The sequence below is a fragment of the Benincasa hispida genome, chromosome 8 (genome assembly GCF_009727055.1).
Source record: "Benincasa hispida cultivar B227 chromosome 8, ASM972705v1, whole genome shotgun sequence".
In the NCBI taxonomy this organism is placed as follows: domain Eukaryota; kingdom Viridiplantae; phylum Streptophyta; class Magnoliopsida; order Cucurbitales; family Cucurbitaceae; genus Benincasa; species Benincasa hispida.
The window spans coordinates 50504564-50525530 of record NC_052356.1 but is presented as its reverse complement, the minus strand read 5'-3'; the positions used below and the strand labels follow the sequence as shown (position 1 = coordinate 50525530).

General features: G+C 34.8%; 1 long non-coding RNA gene across 1 annotated transcript; it reads right to left on the bottom strand.

Moving 5' to 3' along the window:
* Positions 1–9595: 9595 nt before the first annotated feature.
* On the bottom strand, positions 9596–12319 carry LOC120084229. Its single transcript, XR_005483596.1, has 4 exons — positions 11886–12319; positions 11708–11772; positions 11067–11116; positions 9596–9830 (listed from the first exon to the last, which is right to left on the bottom strand). It is a non-coding gene; the product is annotated as an uncharacterized LOC120084229 (long non-coding RNA).
* Positions 12320–20967: the final 8648 nt, after the last annotated feature.

The window sequence follows — 20967 nt, the reverse complement described above, 5'->3', positions numbered from 1 at the left end:
GCTTCGCTTCATCTCCAAAGTCAAGTGCGGCTTCGCTTCATCTCCGAAAGTCAAGTGCGGCTTCGCTTCATCTTCGAAGGTCAAGTGTGGCTTCGCTTCATCTTCGAAGGTCAAGTGTGGCCTCGCTTCATCTCCGAAGGTCAAGTGCGGCTTCGCTTCATCTTCGAAGGTCAAGTGCGGCTTCGCTTCATCTTCGAAGGTCAAATGCGGCTTCGCTTCATCTCCGAAGGTCAAGTGCGGCTTCGCTTCATCTCTGAAGGTTGAGTGCGGCTTCGCTTCATCAAGTGCGGCTTCGCTTCATCTCCGAAGGTCAAGTGCTACTTTGCTTCATCTCTGAAGGTCAAGTGTGCCTTTGCTTCATCTCCGAAGGTCAAGTGCGCCTTTGCTTCATCTCTAAAATTCAAGTGCTCATTCTCTTCATCTCCGAAAGTCAAGTGTGCCTTCGCTTCATCTCCGAAAGTCAAGTGTGGCTTCGCTTCATCTCCGAAAGTCAAGTGTGGCTTCGCTTCATCTCCGAAATTCAAGTGTGCCTTTGCTTCATCTCTGAAAGTCAAGTGTGCCTTCGCTTCATCTCTGAAAGTCAAGTGTGCCTTCGCTTCATCTCTGAAAGTCAAGTGTGCCTTCGCTTCATCTCTGAAAGTCAAGTGCGCCTTCGCTTCATCTCCAAAGTCAAGTGCGGCTTTGCTTCATCTCCAAAGTCAAGTGCGGCTTTGCTTCATCTCTGAAAGTCAAATGCGGCTTTGCTTTATCTCCAAAATTCAAGTGCGGCTTCGCTTCATCTCCAAAATTCAAGTGCAGCTTCGCTTCATCTCCAAAATTAAAGTGTGGCTTCACTTCACCTCCAAAATTCAAGTGCGGCTTTGTTTTGTAAGAAAAAAAAGAAGTTAAAAAAAACAAAACAAAACAGAAAAGATTAAAAGAAAGAAAAAAAGAAAAGAAAAAAAAAAGAAAGACGAAAGAAAGAAAGAAAAAGGAAAGAAAATTGAAAAGAAAAAAAAAGAAAAACAAAAAAGAAAAGATTAAAAAAAATGTTGGAAGAAAAGAGGATAAAGGAAAGATTAGAAGAAGAGGAGGAGATGAGGATAATAGAGGGGTTTGGGGTTCTATTTATAAAGGTTCTCTAGGTTTCATAACAAATTAGAAAATCCAATCAAATAAAATATTTAATTTAAAATTTTAGATTTTTTATTAGATTTCCTAATTTGATTCTATCCTAATTTCAAATTAAATTAAACAAATTTTCTATTTAATTTAATCTTATTAGATTTTATCCTCAACTAAGATTTGGACATATTCAAATTTTATTCAAAATAAAATTTAAATTGTGGATAAAACTGGCCATATTCCAAATTTTATTCAAAATCAAATTGTTTAATATTGAGATTAAATTGTAAATAAAATCTCAAATTAAAATTTGGACATATTCCAAATTTTATCCCAAATCTAAATCACCACCAAATTATTAAGGATAAAATCTCAAATTAAAATTTGGGAATTTTATCCCAAATCTAAATCACCAAATCATACTTTTATTCTCAAGCCAAATTTTTAAGGATAAAATCTCAAATTAAAATTTGGGTATATTCCAAATTTTATCCCAAATCTAAATCACCAGACTTTTATATTTGAGCATCTTCCAAATTTGATATCAAATTCATCTAAATTTACGTTCTTATCTCTATTTCCGAATAAGTTTTGGGAAAGATCTAAAATTTATCCCAAATTAAAGTTTGGCCATATTCCAAATTCAAGTATCCTATTGAGTTTTTATCTTCAATCAAAATAAATTGTAGATAAGAAAAAATCTCAATTGATCTTTTATTAAAATCTGGGCATATCCCAAATTGTATCTTAAATCCAAATCAAATTAAATTGGGACAAAACTCAATTTTTTTTTTTTTTGTAAATTTGGCGATATTCCAAATTTTATCCCAAATTCAAGTTAAACTTATGTACTAAATTCATAGTTTGACTGACACATCAACTGAGATCAAATTCAAGAACAAATATATTTGGATTTTGATTCCAACTTTATATTTTACGAGATTTATCCACCCATATATGTGCATAAATCTCGAAAGGGAGAATTTGTTGAATGAGAAATTTTGGACCAATCACAAGTTGCCACGTCATTTACTAAATGAATGACGAAATTCTAAATCATTAAATTTGGACACAATTAGGAGTTGACATATGTCTTGAATTGAAGTTGAAGACAAATTTTGATGATGCCACATGTTTTTATCATGACCATTGAATCAAATAAGATTAATTTGGCCCAATTTGATATTATTATTTGGGTCAAAGTACAACACAGCCCAAAAATAGGCTGAATTTGACCGAAATGTCAAATCAGGCCTAAATCCGATTAATTGGCCCAAAGGCTAGACCCATGGACCAACCAAGCCCAAGTCCAACTAATTGGGCCCAAAGGCCCGGCCCACGGATCAATCAAGCCCAATCCCCCCTGTGAACTCTATAAATAGAGAAGCTGAGAGGTTAGTAATTTTATACTCCAGAGAGCTTGTAGGGAATTCTCTACAATCAGAAAACTCCTTGCCTCCTAAAGCTGACCACATCTAAAGACTGAAATCCTTCAAAGATACAAGCATTCTGACCACGCTTGAAGACTGAAGTCCTTTGAAGATACAAGCAATTCTACATTCAGAGAGCCTAGAAAAAATTCATCAACAAGCAGAAGACTTCCAAGACTCCTGAAGCTGCACTCCTAGAAGATAGAAAACCCTTGAAGATACAAATCCTCTTCCAAGACTTCTACTTCAAGAGCGTTCGGTGCTTTTCTTCTTCAAGTCAAGCACATCCACCCAACTGAAAGAGAATCAGAGGATCAAATACTAGAGATCGAACCACATTGCATCAAATCAACCTCAACATCAACACCAACTCAAGTTCAACTCCACGAAACAAGTTTCTCCGAAAACCTCGTGTGAACACTAATCCTCCAAGAAGATCAACAAACCCAAAGGCCAATCACCCAAGAAGATCAACAAGCCCAAAGGTCGATCGTTCAAGAAAATCAACCAGCTTAAGATTATAATTTATTTTGAAAGCATCAAAATACTATGTATTAAAGATTGTATTCACTTTCCACAAAATTAATACAAATACAAAGTTTCAGTTCCAAAAAATAAATTTCTATTGAAATCTCGTGCGAAAATCCACGTTTCTGCATAGGGCATTCACAGGTTCTTTCAATTGGTATTAGAGTGTGATTTTGGTCCCAATTTTTTTAATTTCCAGAATTGGATTTCAGTAATTGTGGGGTTTGCATTATGTGTTTTTGTTCATGTGATGAATGTGTATAGAATATGGATGGTATATAATTATTGGATGTTTTAAGATTGGCCATCTAGATTTACTTCTTTGATTTACAAAATTTGTATGTAAGGGTCCACCTTTTGGGCATATAATTTGCGATCGAGTCTGTAATTATCTGTGTTGAGTCGCTTGTGATGCTCTAGGTGAAATTCTAGAGAAAACGAGGCCTAAGTCGGTGAATTTTCGATGTAGATCGAATCTGTACAGTAGGTGACTATATAGTAGCGTTGCAACGTTGTGCCCTACGCTCTGTTGTGGCGGACGAAGTTCGTTTTTATAGCATTGCAATGCTAGGGTACGGCATCGCGATGCTCCGAGACGGAGAAAAAGCGCGGTTCAACGTCTGGTTCGTACACAGTTCTAGGAGTGTAGTTTCGGTTCGATTTGTGGGTTCTCTGGTTCGGGTGGTTTGGGTTCTTCTAGGCCGATTCATGGCTAGTTCGAGTTGTTCCATGTCCGGTTCGAGCGGTTCAAGGGTCGGTTCACTTGTTTCGAATCAGTTTGACTGTTAATTTGTATTAGTTAGTTTTCTTAAGTGTTATATTAATTTAATTAATTGTTTAGGTGTCCAATTATTTTCTTTAAATTATGCATATGATGTATGATTTATTTTTATTATTATATGTCATAATGTATGTCATATATTATAAAGCTCACTATAGGTTATGAATATTTCATGCATCATTTATATTATAAATGTTATAATATATAGTTGCATGATTTTATATTTATAGTATGCTCATGCATCATATAATATAAGTGTTATAGTATATGGTTGAATGCATTGATAACATAGCCATGCATCATTTATATTATAAGTGTTATAATATATAATTGAATGTATGTATGGATGTATGTTATTAATTATTTCATTGCTTTATTATATAAGTGTTATATAAGTTTAATAATGACATGAAATTGCATGATGCATAACACTACTTTAGATAATTTTATAATTGTTATAATTTTACTAAATACGTCATAACATGCAATGGTTGGTTTTAATTTGTTTAATTTATTTTATAAAAGTTATAATTAAATGAAATTAGAAATTAAAATCAATAATTCAGAATTGCATGCAAACCTTAAGTTAAAATCATTTTCTTTAAGTAAATTTAAAATATGATTCACATAGGCTTAAGATCACATTTTTAATAAGATTAGAAATTAAGTTTAATCTTTTAATAATTTAATAGGATTAAATTGGTCTTAATTAAAAGATTAAATTTTTAGCAAATATATCTATAAGGGACCTTTTGTCTAAGGCTAGTTCTGTCTAGGTTGGGGTACTTAAGTTGACGGAAACGTAACACCTCTACTTGGGAACTTACCTGGAAAGGTAAATTAGATAGATTTGCTACAAGCATGCAATTGTTGATTAAAGTTTATCAAAGTGTTTAATGAATATTAATCAAAATTGTTTAACTATCCAAAGTAAAAGTTACTTTTCGGCAAGTTTAAACAATCACTTAGTTAAAATCAACAGCTGATTTTCCTGAGTTAAAAAATCCTAGGTAAAACGCTTAGTGGCAGGAAAATGGGGTATATGATACTTCATTTTTCTTTTTCATGTTTTTTCCTATAAGTTCATACCGTGAGATCTATACTTGGCCTTGAGGTACCTTTGCTTGTGTCCCCCTATGGATGGTGTTTGTATAGGTCAATATCAAGGTGAATAGAGAGAGTATTTATAATAAGTGGGAGCGGGACGTGTGTCAACATATCCCATAGTCTATCTCATTAGTTTGTAGTAAATTTCATGCTCAGCCTCGAGACACCTTTGCTTGTGTCCGCCTACGGATGACATTTGTATGACTATTTACACAAACTCCAGAAGTGGATAGGGTTGCTTTAGTTTTTGCCTTAATCGGTTTTTCCCTATGGTTGGCTCATTAAGGTGGAACTCTAGAATCTAAAATGAGGGGTTACAGTTACAAGAAAATGTTAAGCGAGTTTAAAAATTTCTAGACCATACAATGGTGATTGATAGTTACAGTATCAAAAAGTTGTTCTTATATTAGTTGAGAATGTCTCATTTAAGTGAAGGGGCACCTGATCACCTTATGGTGGCTTTTGTCATGTCTTACTGAAACATCATTACAAAATACATGTTACTTAGGGTGCATTAGATTATTTTGATAAATTTGATTGGTTTTCTAAATGTGTTAATGCATAGAGTACTAATATAAATAAATTGTATAGTTTTAGCAAATTTATCATTATAACTTCCACGACTTTAAACTTGCTTGTTGCCGACAAACTTACTGGCGAAAACTATACAACATGAAAAAATACAATCAACACAATACTTATCATCGATGACCTGAGATTTGTCCTAATGGAGGATTGTCCTCGTATTCCTGCTCAAAATACTGCTCGAAATGTTCGAGAGATATACGAGCTCTGGATAAAGGCAAATGAAAAGGCCCAAGCGTATATCTTGGCAAGCCTTTCTGAAGTCTTAGCCAAGAAACATGAGCCCATGGTCACTACTCGTGAGATCATGAAGTCCTTACGGGGGATGTTCGGACAACCATCTGCATAGCTCAGGCACGACGCTCTTAAAAACATCTTCAATGCCTGTATGCAAGAAGTGGCATCTATTAGAAAACATGTTCTCAACATGATGGTCCAATTCAACGTGGCGGAAATGAATTAGTTGGTCATTGATTAGGCTAGTCAGGTTAGTTTTATACTGGAATCTTTATCTGAAAGTTTCTTGTAGTTCTCTAGCAATGTTGTTATGAACAGGATTGATTACAACTTGACCACTTTGCTCAAAGAGCTACAAACATTTCAATCCTTGATGAAAAGCAAGGAACAAAAGGGAGAGGCAAATGTTACCTCGTACTCTAAGAAGTTATATAGAGGATTGTCTTTTGGAACTAAATCTATGCCTTCTTCTTGCAGTATCAAAAAGTGGAAGAAGAAGAAGAAAGGTGGAAAGGGGAAAGCTAACCCACCAACTACTGCCCAGAAAAGTAAGAAGGCATTAGGAGTCAAAGATAGGCATTTGTAGTCCATTCTTTACTAACCTCTCAATCCTGTTGAGATTTATGTGTTCAAGTCTTAAATGCCAAAGATGGGCCTTAGGAGAAATCTTTTGTTTCTATTTTGAGTTTTGGCTATTTTAAACATCTCTATATTTAAAATAGTTTTTTCCTTAGTTGGTTTTAACACATACAAGTTATTTTCAAGTTTAACCAAATATATTTGAACACCTCTTGAAGTAATGAACACTTCATTTATATCAAAAGTAACTTTGTACATATATTTTAGAAAACATGATACAAAGATTAAGTTCCTTATGTAAGTTTCTCCAAAAAATAATTTGAGATCTCCCATTGCTTGAACTGAAATGACTTCACTCATTCGCACCTTGAAAGTCACCTCGTTCTTCGTTAGCTGCCTCCAGGAACTAGTTTTCTAAATGAACGTGCAAATATGATTAACGGTGCCTGAATCCAATATCCAAGTTAAATGAGTACTTTCCACTAAGCATGTTTTAATTATAAAATTAGATTTACCTTGTTTTCCCTTTTCAACTTTCTTTTCAGCAAGATATTTGGGGCAATTCCGTTTTCAATGCCCATCTACATTGTAGTGGAAACATTTTCCTTTTACAACCTTCGTCTTACTCTTTTCAACAAGAGCCTTCTTCTTTCCTTTTCCCTTTTTCTTCATTTGAATACTCTTATCCTTTAAAGAACCAAACTTCTTTTCTTAAGGTTTCGTACCAGATGCCAATCCTTCTTAAACTTCTTTAGGTAACAATATTTACTTTCCCTTCTTGATTTTTATTATTCATCAATGATTGGTAAGTCTAGAGCTCATTTAAAGGAGTTTTCAAATTATATTCGATCTTATTCATCACAGAATTTGTGTGAAAGGTCAGGAAACTCTTCAGAAGAGATTCCAAGATCATGCTGACTTGACTTTTTTCATCTATGACAGTACCTTTTGCTTCCGCTATATTGAAGTGGACCATCATATCCAGGATGTGTTCTCTAACAGAGGTCCTTTCCTTCATGCGAGAATTATAAACATATTTAATAGCATCGTGTCAAACTGGTGAGGAACTATCCAAACATTGCTTGTAACGACTCCATGATTTCCTTAGTGGTGACCATGAATTCATGTTTTTTAGTAAGCACATTAGATATGCTTGCCAAAATATAGGCTCTAGCCTTTTCATTAGCCCTAACCCACCTGTTATAGGTATCTCCAACATTTTGGTTTGTATTTGACCTGGAAAGAGGAAGACATTCCTCTGTTAAAATGAATCTCAGGTCATCAACAACTAGTATTATATTTATGTTTGATTTGCAATTTGAATAACCCTCACCATTGAATTTATCTGAAGCTAAGAGTTGAATTATCAAGTTCGACATGCTGAAACATAAACAAATTCTATTAGAAAATTGCATCTAAATCCATTTTTTAGCAAAGATAATAAAGTACCCTGATTTCATTATTTGTTTGCAATGATACTTTAGTGAGTTAGAATAGATGCTACCAAGTGGTAGTCAAATAGTCCTTAACTGAAGCAAGACATTTCTTGACTAAGTACTAATTCCAAAATAACTCTTATTCCTATCGTTATTTAGTTACTATTTTTGGTCAAGAACTTACTAACATTTAGTAATTGTTGTAAGTGTGACCCTCCATTTTTAGTTTTCATAAAATGGTATCGATAAGCCCCTCGAAGTGGAAGACAATGTTGAAGGAAAAACTAAAAAAGCTTTATTCTTTTTTGAAGTTCAAGTTATTCCGAATCCTATGTTACAACCCTCTGAGGGAATCATCGCAAAAAACGATTAGCTAATGCTGCCCAAAAACAACAACAGGTGCAACATAAGAATCTTACGGTTCAGACTAATGAAAGAGACTATAGGATATGATGACACATTTCCTTTCCCCACTTACTATGAACAACTTCCCCTATTCATCTTATTATTAACCCATGCAAACCCTTTTCGAATGGAGTATTCACGGTAAAAAGTGACACGAAGCTGATCATGGATTTCACGATGTGAACTCTTAAGGAAGTGAGAACTAAAAAAATAAGATAATGTATCTCCCACTAAAATGTTCTAATGGAAAAGGCATTTATGTACTTAGGTACATGCCAACTAAAACATCCTATGTCTAGGTGAATTATCCAACTATGACGATTATAATTGGATTTTTATGTACAATGTATAAGTGACAATATCATTTTTATTACCTCATATCGCTCACATATGCTCATAAAATTGAGTTAACAACAATCAATAGTTTGGCTATAATCCCCACGTAGTAGGTGTTTTGTAAATCGTCAACTTAAGTACCTCCAGCCTAGACAGGATTATAGACCGACTGAGTTTGTAACCAAAGTTTTACAAAATAACGACCTATTTTAACTATTAAAACAAGTTTTTATTTGTTAACCCTAAGTGAGTATGTTTCTTATCTTTGTTATACATTTTAAATGTCTAACCCATTTTATAACACTTTATTAAAAAAAATAGACATGCTAACATACATCAAGCATTCCATATTTTAGTATAACAATTATATTAAATATATGAAACCCTAAATCATGCATACTATATATTATAACATATTCTAACATACTTTCAATGCATGATACATGCTTCCTATGGTGCGATTTAAAATCTACATGACATACTTTATGTACATACAATATTTAAGTTAATTAAAAATACTTTCATAATGCATAAATAATTAAACACAAACTGAAATGGACTGATTTTGGCATCCTAAGCAAGCAAACAAATTAATTATTATATTAAAAATAGGAAAACAAAAACCAAAAGCCTCTAGACTGCTTGAACCGACCCAAACTGTACCTAAATTGCCTGACTGGACCTCCAGGGCTTCAAAATGGGCTAAGTCGGCCAAAACTATGTTGAACCAGACCTCTAAGACCTAAACCGGTCAAACCGATTCAGTTGAACCGTCAGATGCTTGGCGCACGCGAACTGGGCTAGGATGAGCAGCGTTGCAATTACAACCTAATTGCAACTTTATTGACTCTAATAAAATTACAGACTCTTAATCACACATTAAGGCTCATAAACAAAGAGCCATTACAACAATTACTTGCAAATCGAATAGAAATTTAGATGCCAAAACCAAAATTCATCCATTTCAGCAACCATTTCATACAACTCACGAAAAACACTCACCATGCTAAAATTAACGTAAATTGAGTGCTTAAAACTTGTTTTTACCAATTTATGGAGTTGGCACTTGAACATACAAAAGAAATTAAGGATCGAAGTACTCTAACTATATTAATTTTAGCTAATTAGAATGCATGTTCAAGAAGAAAACAGAACTAGGGTTTCTAGTATACAACCTTTGTAGATTCCTCCGAATTGCTTGAATCCTCTCTGATTTCTTCTTCAATTTCAACAGTAGACCACCACTAAAGTCTTCTCTACTATCCTCAGTATCACACCCCGATCCAGATTTCCTTTCCATACCTAGAACGAAGCGTGAAGACATTAAACATCACTTCTCTCTATGACATCTAACGTACCAACTCTTAACATATCCCACACTCAAGATCAAACCCAGACTTCCAAACCCATTTCCAAAAATAATCTATGTTCATTGACAGAGTTTAGGAATTTGATTCAGTTTAAATCACAATACTGTTTAAGAAGATTTACAGACCAACAGTAAGGATTATTTTGAACAAAACCTCCCATGACATGTAACTCACAAGTTTTAGCTATTTTGGAATACTAACAAATACACGCACAAACAATACAACAGATGTTTAACAACACTAGTGACGTTTGACGGCTCAGTAGACATAAGGAACTTGTCACTACCTAGGGGTAGGGAAAAACATAAAACATGGAAAGCATGAGCTAAAGCCCAGTGAGTGGTAGTTTAATATAAACATAAGCTATCGCTTTCTAAAACATCAATAAAGTTTATCAAATCATTCAGTAAACCATTGAACAAAGTATAAAAGATTTAACAACATCTCAAACATGTGCTAGTAAAAAAGGTGGCATGATCAACTCTCATAAGCATATTATAAAGCATTCAGTTGTTATCAGAAAACCACACCAACTCTATACCCAAATACTCGTTTACAACGGCGGGTAACTTTTGACAAAGAATGCCCCCCGCGGTGTAAACCAAATCACAAGGTCATACGTGCACGCAGAGCTTCCTCAAGGCTACGCATAAATACACACCACAGGCCCAGGTTATTCTGGACTCCCTGGTATACTCTGGCCACATTTGACCCTGGTGGTAGCCTCATGATAGCCTGGGTAGTGCTACAGGCGTAGGTTCCTCTAGACTTCCCGGTATACTCTGGCCACATTTGACCCCGGTAGCCCTCTGATCGCTTGAGCGATGCTATTGAAACACATTCAAGTAGCACGGGAAAAATAACCATATCTCGGATACAAGAATTAGTAGTTTGAAACCACTTTCACAAACATTCAACATTTTTAAATTCAACATCAAGAGGTTTTCATATAAAACCATACAAGTCACAATTGAGTAAACTCTGGTTTCAAACTACATTGTCATAAATCAGGCTCATATAAACCAATGAGAGTTCAAAAATCCTGATTTAAATATTTTTGAAATATTAGTTAAGTAAAATAGATCATGCCATCACATTTCATAAATCATAGCAGACTATCATATATAATTACTTTCTATATTAAAACATTAAAAAATAAACCACTCACTGTTAATCGACTCGTCCTCACAATTTCGATTTCTCCATCTCCCGTTTACCCTGAAATTATATTGATAATCCTTTAGTTATCCTCCACATGACCATAATCCAATTATTTGAAAATTAATCTTCAAGTATAACCAATTTCACTTAAACTTTTGCCAAATCCTTAATTTGATAAGGGTGAGTTTTCTTTGCAATTTGGTCCTTGCTCTAAAATTAACTCAAGACCTTAAAATAATCTTCAATAAAAACTAATTCTATTCCAATTTTCCTCAATTTTTCTCATTAATCCTAATTAGGGTTTACTTTAAATTAACCCCTTAATCAACTTCAAAGTTGACTTAGGATCCCAAATTCTTCTAATCTCAAGTCTAAGGTATCATAACAATACCAATTGGATCCCTAATTATGCTTGAGAAGACCTTAATTATCCTAAAATTTATTTTCCAGCTTTTAATGACGGACAATAGATGACAGACAGAAGTCAAACAGGAAAGTCAACTCTTTCTTCAACCTCCAGCCCAGAAATTTCCAGATTTGGCCTCTGTTTTTCCGGTGAGCGTTTCAGACTTAAATTCATCATTTTCCGGCCCTTTAAAGCTTAATTAGCCTATAAAAACATTTTACCCATCCTCTTAATTAACTTACCTCAAAGTTTGGACGTCCGAATTGCCCTAGAACTCCCGGAATCGGTCAAACTCTCCACGGTACCCCTGTTTTTCGGCGAGAAAATGTAGAATTTTCAAAACTTAAAATCAGAAATTCCAGACAATAACGATCAAATAAAATACCATATAACTCTAGAAGAACCTTATAAGTAACTTACCTTTAAATTTGGAGCTTCGAATTATCCTCTAACTTCATGAATTTGCTAAAAATCCGAGCATCCTCTGTTTTTGCTATAACTCTAGCGCCACTGTTTTTCTTCGTTTTTCTTACTTTTTCAGCCAAATTTCTTCAAATAAAGACCCCTATGAGCTTCTTCTTACTTCCGCTTTAATTTGGTTGCATTTTTCCCAATTTTCCTTCCCAAGAACGACCGTAATTCGAAAACAACTCTTTCCTCTTCTTCGGTCGGCCAAACTCAGAAACTTCGTAATTCCCTCTCTCTTCGTTTTGCAGCTTCAAGTTCCGGTTTAACACGTGCCCAGATGATTAACTCTTTACCTCAAAGCCATCCAATTGGAAATTTCAATAGAAAGCACCTCAATTTCTCCAAAATCTCTCAAAATCTCTTTTTTCCTCTTCCTGTTCTGATCATGTTTTCCCCCCCTTAATTTCCTTTAATTTTTTGGCACATTTATGCCCAATAAATCTTAAATAAGCCAAATTTACCTTTAAAACTCAGAAATTACCAAAATTTCACCACATTTCAAAATATTGACTTTTTTTATTTTGACCTTTGTTCATTTGACCGTTGACTTTTACAATTTACTTTGACCTATCCCGAGCATGTCAAATTCATCATCGAATTTACTCTACATGCTTAACTAGGTTCGTTACCTCAAATTATTCCTCCAATCCTTATTTCCTTTTCCTAAATGAAACAAATGTCAATCCAAATCCTTTTATTTTTTATTATAAATCTTAACTATATGCTTCCTAATATTCTAAGAAAGAGTAGAAGAAGAGAGGGCTTACACTCAGGCCTTAAATTGAGTGGTGGAATTCAAATTGAAAAAGAATTGGGGTGAGTTTTGAGAGTTGAAGAGAAAAATCAAAATCTTTCCCTTTAAAATTTCAGATTGCATGATATTTTTCTAAATAATATAACGCATATTTATAGAATTGAAACATGAAAATGGATTAAATCTGAAATTGATACTCGATTTTTCATTAAACAAATTGGCTAGGTGTAATGTTAATGGATTAAGTGAGATAATCCCACTATCCATTTTAAATTTAAAATGAAATTATTATTATTATTTACTTATTTAATTAGATTAATTTAATCATATCGAGTTCATTAACTATTTGGAATTTCATAAATTCAAAATGTTTTAAAATAAATAAATAAATAAATAGTTAATTAAATAATTTAATTCATTCATTCATTAAATATGAAATGTTAAATTATTAAAACATCTAATTCAAACATGAATCATTAATATTTAAATCATATTTAAATATTTAGAACCCTCAAAACCGTTTAATTCATTGATTGAAAGTTAATTATATTAAATAATAATTATCCAAACTCTAATTCAAATTTGAACATTTCAAATTCACTCAATGTTCTAATATAAGGTTTTAATCCTTTTACGAGCTAGTAGAGGGACCTAATGGACCTATAGATCATGAGTTCCAACAATTTGAGATTAATTGGCTAAACTCTTTAAACCAAATTAATCACTATTTGTTAACTACCAAAACATACCACTATAGCTTAGTAGTTGCATTCTCCTCACTATAGATATGTCTTTGTCCACTTGATTTAACCATAATCAGTAAATCGATCATTCACAGGTAGGTCAAAGTTATTGTTTTACCTTTGTAATACATCTTGCTCCTTAAATTTCCACTAATTCTCTAAAGAACGATTGGTTTATGGTCCTACCAATAAACTGAATCTCTCTCAGTCACGATTGGTTTATGGTCATACCAATAAACCGAATCTCTTTCAGTCACGAGAGGGCATAGTCCCTTTGTTCAAGACCAAGAGTCAATACTTAAGGGAACAACCTATCTGCTAACCATAAGACGGGTAGGAGTGAATTCTATCTTATAGAACTATGTCCCAAGCTTATACTTATAGACCTTTTTGGCTATCTACTAAATCTTCATCCTCTTTTATGTCTCTACAAAAAGTTTAAGAATTCATTTTATAGCCATGAGTTAGTTTATTGGATTTAATATGTGATTCTATAACAAAATAAAATCTTTATTGAACGAATTTTCAATAATAACTGTATTGTGAATAGAATATGTTTAATGTTTACAAACTGCGAGTTTTTAGGACATTTCCAACAGTTTGAGGGTCATTTGCAGAGTATGGGTCTACAGGATAGGCCACATTAGTCTAGGAAAAGTGGGAGATTTTGTACTAGGCGCGTGTTATGCCCTAGTTTATTGCTTTGTGTACTTGTATATTAGTGAGACTTTTATATTGTACACCCACTAGCTTTAGAACAAGTGGGAGATTGTTGAGGTTGATACCCTAAATCTCGTAGGGTCCTGTAGTTTGTAACTGTATTGTACAAACTTTTTATTTATTTAATAAAATATGAGATGTTTTATTTCATATTTAGTAGCATTAAATCCACAAACCAATAAACTAACATCCAAGGTTATCATCTGTAGCTTAAACATGTATGTAGAGTTATATAGGTGGATCATGTTTAAGTGATAACCTAAATGGTCTGTAGTAGATGGATAAAGCTAGATACCTTATCCTAGTGACACAATGAATACGACCCGCTTCGTAGGTGTTACAATTGTTGTAAAGTGCTATAAATTATCCGATCTTGATCATTCATATGGAGACATGTGAGCGAGGGTGTTCTATGCAAAGAAGTTTGTATAAGATCGGACCATGAAATGATCAGTCTCATTATATAATGTCGTTCGCAATAGGGACTTACATTTCACTAGGATGACCATAGGTGACATGACCTGAATCTTGAATGAGTTGTGAACTCCTGCCTATAAAGGCGGTCCTTTGATTTGTATGGGTGAGAGTGACCAGACCGCCAACTCAATAGGCCTACCATTTTAGAGATTCGTTTGATTGGAGAGTTGGGAATATAGATCTACACAAGACGGAATCCACTCCTTCCCCAATGTCGGGATAAATAAATAAACTGATCTTTTAAGGGTTGATTCCGGAGCTTGAACAATGTGGCGCCACACTCTCTCCTAGCCTAGAGGGGTTTGGCTATGGTTGGACTATGACTTATTGTTTAATAGAGGGATCAGTGGTACTTAAGGAGTTAAATGTAACTATAGGGGAAAAACGGTAATTTTGGCCTAGTTGTACTTACGAGCAATTTATGAAGGGTCATCGCACTGTTGACTGGTTATATCCAATAAACATAGAAATATATTTGTAGTGCGAAGAGTACAACTGTCGGTCTTTAGTGGAGTGTCTGATAGTTAATGATTATTCAAGTACCATTGGAGTTTCAATCTATAGGTCCATGAGGTCTTGTTTATAGCTCAACAAGGATTTAATGAAAATCAATTTTGGATTAGTCTGAATTGTTCAAATTAAATGAGAGAATTAATTATATGTGATATAATTAATTTAATTTAATTAGGTATGATATAATTAATATAATGTATTTGATACATTATAATATAAAGTTTATTTGAGAAGAAATAAATATGTGAATATGATTCAAATATTAATGATGTGAATTGGATTCATATAATTAAATTTAGTATAAATGTGATTTATATTAAATTCCATGCATTATTGAGAGAAATAAAATTATAGGTTATATTGTATTTGATACAATATTAATTCTATAAGTTATGTGTTATGTTTGATATAACATATAGTTTAATTTATATTATATGATAAGGTCGTTATTATATATATATTAATTTATATATTAAAATAATTTGTTGAAGCCAACAAAAGTATAGCTCAATTGGTATAGTGTTTATACTATCAACCTTCTAAAATTAATTGTTGAAAACAAGAAATGTTATGCTTGTTGCTTTTCATCAACAAATTAGTTAAACGTCCAAATTTATAATGAATAACTCAAGACATGAAATAAGCAAATATATGTTATTCAAAATAAGTCTAATGAGAGCCCAACAAAAAAATTTGTTTATCATGCAAATATACTAAAAGAAAGAAGCCACAAAGATAACTTGCTAAAGTATTTGTACACTATACTAAAAAAAAGAGGGAGTTTGGGGTAAACACCTTTGAAATATTGTAAAAACTTACGACTTTAGATCTTTCAACTAATAATTTTTCTAGTTAACCTCTAATTACGAATATTCATTAAGTTTCACACATGGACTCTAAGTAAATGGTGAAACTTGGAATTGGCCAAAAGAAAAAAGAACGCTTTCAATCTTAAATCATGCAAATATCTTGTGTTATTGTATTAATTAGAATTTTTGTCATATTTTATCACACACCTTATACTAAAGTTGGCTTAAATCCCACACAAATACCTTGTAATAGTTAAAAATTTCATCAAGTCATGGAAAGGGAAGTTTTATGTACTAAAAAATTGTAATTGAACCCCACAAATACACACAAATTACATATCCTAATATGCAATGAACAAAAGATAGGCACTTGTTTCCAAGAAGAAAAGGTGGCTTCTCTCTTATCTCCCAAAATTTAGCCATGAATCTAATTCTACTCTCTCTCCTAAGCTTCCTTGGTTCCAAAATTATAAGCAGTGAGTTTACTTTCGGTATCTTCCTTTCGCACAGTTCCGATTTTGAATATAACAAGGTATCTATAAGATTCATCCTTCATCTTGAGATGAAATATCTAAGAAACTTGACGCACCGAAGCAAAATGAGATGAGAGTCAAGAAGCTTATAAGGATCCCATTACATAACCTGGAGAGTTCAATCTCGATCTTCATCTATATTCTCAAATGACCAGGACATGATCATCGTTCCCAACGAAATAGAGAAATCGACGGTGGTAATAGAAATTCAGATTGGAAATGAGTTGAAGCCAACGGCTGCAGATGGAGGTGAGTGGGGTGTCAAATGAAGGGAGTTATTGAAGAAGTTTGTTGGGGTTTGTTCGTCCATGACATTTGGTTTTTGTGAAAGTAACCAAAAACAACTCTACCGATAGCTTTTAAATTAAATTCTCAAATCTAATTTAGATCGAAAGATTTATTCTGAATTCAAATTTAATTCAGATTTTCTTTGTGTAACTTAATTGGCCAAATCATGCTTGTAACTCGCTGTAAAAGGTAGAGTGATAGAGTCCTTCATCTCTTTGATTTTCATAAGAACCTTCTTTTCATCTTCGTGGCTTTTTCATTCACCCTTGGTGGACTTCATCCTCCTCTTTTCTTCTTCAATTTGCATCTTTTTTCATTTGCAAGAGCAATATTCATTTAGCTTTTTTTCCCTTAATGCAGAGGAGGGAAAAATAAAACTTTTTTTTTTTTGGTTCTCCAATTTTCACCGTCTCTGCCCTCTCCCTCCCTCTTTTTATACCATTCTAGAGGACCTGGCCCACAATTACATGAGGCTCGAGAATTAACGTTTGGTCAGGATTAGGAGCCTCATTATGAATGGAAGATTGTAAAACTCACGCACATTTTCCCTGAGTGAAAGGGACCTCCATCTATAATTTGGGAAGGATCATGTTGTTGTCTAAACTTGGTCAGCGATTTGTAAAGGGGCAAGCTAACGACTTCGCCACAAGAAAGTTAAGTCCATCCTTTGTTGGCTGACCTCTATCTCCAAGAATCACGAGGTATCTCTTGCCAGAAAAGATGCGTTTAGCGAATGAACCATCATTCCACGCAAAAAAAAATGCCATAAAGCAATTAATCTTGATGGCTTGGTTAAAAAACAGTTAAGCCAAAAAAAAAAAAAAATGATAAGAGCAGGGTCGTTGGATCTTTCCAAGATCGTCCCCATGTTGATCGGGAAATGGCGATATAATAAGGTAGACTTTTCCAGGGTCATCCCTAGGTTGATCAAATGGAGGTTGATGTTGACCGGGAAATGGCGATATAATAGGGTAGACTTTTCCGGGTCATCCCTAGCTTGATCAAATAGGGGTTGTTAGACCTTTTCGGGGACATCCCTATGTCGATCAAGATATAATAAGGCATACGTTTCCGAGGTCATCCCTAGGTTGATCAAATGAAGGTTGTTAGACCTCTCTAGGGTCATCCCCATGTTGATCGAGAAGTGGCAATATAATAGGGTAGACCTTTCCCTACTCAAATGAGGATTGTTATACCTTTTCGGGATGGGGTCATCCCTATGTCGATCAAGATATAATAGGCAAACATTTCTAAGGTCATCCTTAGGTTGATCAAACGAGGGTTGTTAAACCTTTCTGGGTCATCCTCATGTTGATCGAGAAGTAGAAAGCGATGATATAATAGGGCATACCTTTCTAGGTCATCCCTAGGTTGATGAAATGGAGGTTGTTAATCCCTAGGTTGTTAGACCTTTCTGCGGTCTCTCATGTTGATTAGAAAATGGTGATATAATCGGGTAGACCCATCCCATGTTGATTCCCATGCTGATCATATAATAAGGTAGATCGATCCCATGTTGGTTCCCATGTTGATAAAAAAGTAGTGATATAATAGGGGAGACCCATCCCATGTTGGGGAGAAAGTGGTTATATCCCTATGATTGTTAGACTTTTTCGGGGTCATCCTTATGTTGATCAAAATAGGGTGACATAATAGGGTTATTTAGACCTTTCCGAGGTATCCCAATGCGTGTCAAGGAGGTGGTCATGTATCAGGCCATTGCTGCAAAAAAAAAAAAATTAAGAAAAAAATAAAGATAGTAATAATTAAAAAAAACGACTCACCCTTATGCAAAGAAAAAAATAATGTGACAGTGAGCTCCCTCAACTGCAAGTTACGAGTTCTTTAATCCGTGTAAAAAAATGAGCGGTTCCTTTATGATGTCAGTTTGGCACAGTGATGGCTTCTCTATACACATACGATCGTAACAGTGACATAGTTTAAGCCTTTTGCGAAGCTTGGTTTCCCTCAACCAACACTCTTCATACTGTGGCAAGCGAATTATCGATTTCTTTATGTGATCTATGGTCATTTGGGGGTCTTTCAATCAGGGGATTCTTCTATGAGGAGGTGATTCCTTCTTTTAAAGAATTAACTGGCTATCGTGACAAAGAGAAGTTTCTGCCAAAAAACTGTGAACACCTTTTCCATGCATATTATTAATAGTGTGTTTGTAGAGAGAAAATCGCACGATACCTTCTAAGAACGATTCCGTAGTGTCCATTAGCTCCTGGATTTCTTTTAAGTTCCTAGGGGCTCAGAGATATGATAAGCCTACTACATGGAAGCAAAAGAAAGCCTCTTGCTACTGGTCTACACAAAATACTGACGGTACAAAGATTGTGTTTCGAGACTGGTTGAGTAGGAAAAATATGCTATTCATGGAGCTAGAGATAGTAGACGACTTGAAGGATAAAACATATTTGGCTGCCTTTCTATCTTGTTGGTTATGTCTTTTTGTGTTCCCGCAAAAGGGAGGTTACCTTCGCCTTAGAGTCTTTAGAATGGCTAGCCTGATGGCTAATGGGACTTTCTATAGTCTTGTTGTTCCAGTCTTGGCCAATATATACCATGGCTAGAGTTGATAACGGAGGCTTCAAACCCAATTGGACCCATAAACTTTCGCTTCCCCATGCACTATGTCCGTGGTTGACTGACCCACCATTTTAATATACATTACCCCACCCCTGTAGTCATTTGGGGTCCAAAGATGGCCAACTTTTCTAGCAAAGGTGGCTCGATCTACTTTGACGAGTATGAGGTTCGGGAACTGATCCATAGTGGCGCCAAAATTCAATGGCACGTGAATATTCAGAATAGAAGTAGGCATGAGCGCATGACTGATGGCAGAGATCTATCATTCCTAAAGTCCAGTTATTTATCCAGCAAGCGATCAGATTACCTATCTTCCCAATGTGGAAATGTTCAGACTATAGAATCATATAGTCCCTCTCGCTTTGGCCAACAATTCGGCTTTCACTAAGACATTTCTTACGATATATGCAGAATACCGCTTACCCTTACGCCAAAGAATTTGTTATATCACTGGAGGGAATTCACGAGACTCAGACATAGTCTCAAGTATTCTTGTCGGCCCGCACGTTGGATCTACACACCCATGTTACTCCACGGTTCAGGGATTGGTGGCTGCAAAGCACGAAAATTATTTTGAAGAGAACCGACATCATTTAGTGACCAAGGCCATTCCTCTTTCGGCCCTACCCAAAACTACCCAAAGTTAAAGGGGCCACCCAAGGAAGAAAACAAATTCATTTGATTGAAGAGACAACAACGATCTTGCAGAAGGATGCTTCCAACCTAATCAGAGAGGATAGTCACAGTAGAACTAGTTACCGTCACTAGAAAAGACCCTCCAAGAAACACAAAGCGTTGGATAACGACTTTTTGAAAGGCATCAAAACGATCCAGTGATTCCTAGTACCCGCAACCTATTGATATATCGACTCTTCCGTTTTTCTAAATTTTTTTTCATCTCATATCTCTGACTATATGGTTTACGCCCTTTTCCTTTCTTTCTTTCTTTCTTTTTTTTTTTCTTTTTTTTTTTGTAGCCACCCTTGAACAACTCTCTTCAAAGACTCGTGGCGTCGTGAAACGAAGAAACTTTAATGGGACCTTTTGCTGTTGACTTAACCACTGAGAGAATTGGTACTTTTGTAGTGTTTCCAGTGAATTCTGTCCAATAGTCTTATCAAGTTCATGCTATCTCTGACGACATCCATCCTGCCAAGGAGACAGTAGATGTTAGAAATGTCAAGGTTTCAGATCCCATAATCAAGGAAACTGGTTGCTCCAATGTGCCTCTAATAGAGAAAGTCTTACAACTCGGAGAAGCTTCAAAATCCTTGGCGAGTTTAGGTGGCTGTGAACCTGCATTTGTCCATATTGGCAGCTCCGGTCCCCCTATTGGACAATTTTGCCTCTGGCTGCCCTTTTATGGCCAAGGAGCTCCCAAGGCATGTGAATTAAACAACACCCCTGGCTATTTCTAAGGTATCTGAATTTTGTGCTATAGACGTAGTTTATAATGTTCGACGTCACACGATCTTAGCCATGTGGGAGACCATACATATGAAAATCATGTGTACCCCTTTCGAGAATGTCCTTTGTCTAGAGAAAGAAACTCACGAAATATTCAAAGCCATTTTCGACATTTGTGGTGCCAACCTTCCCCCT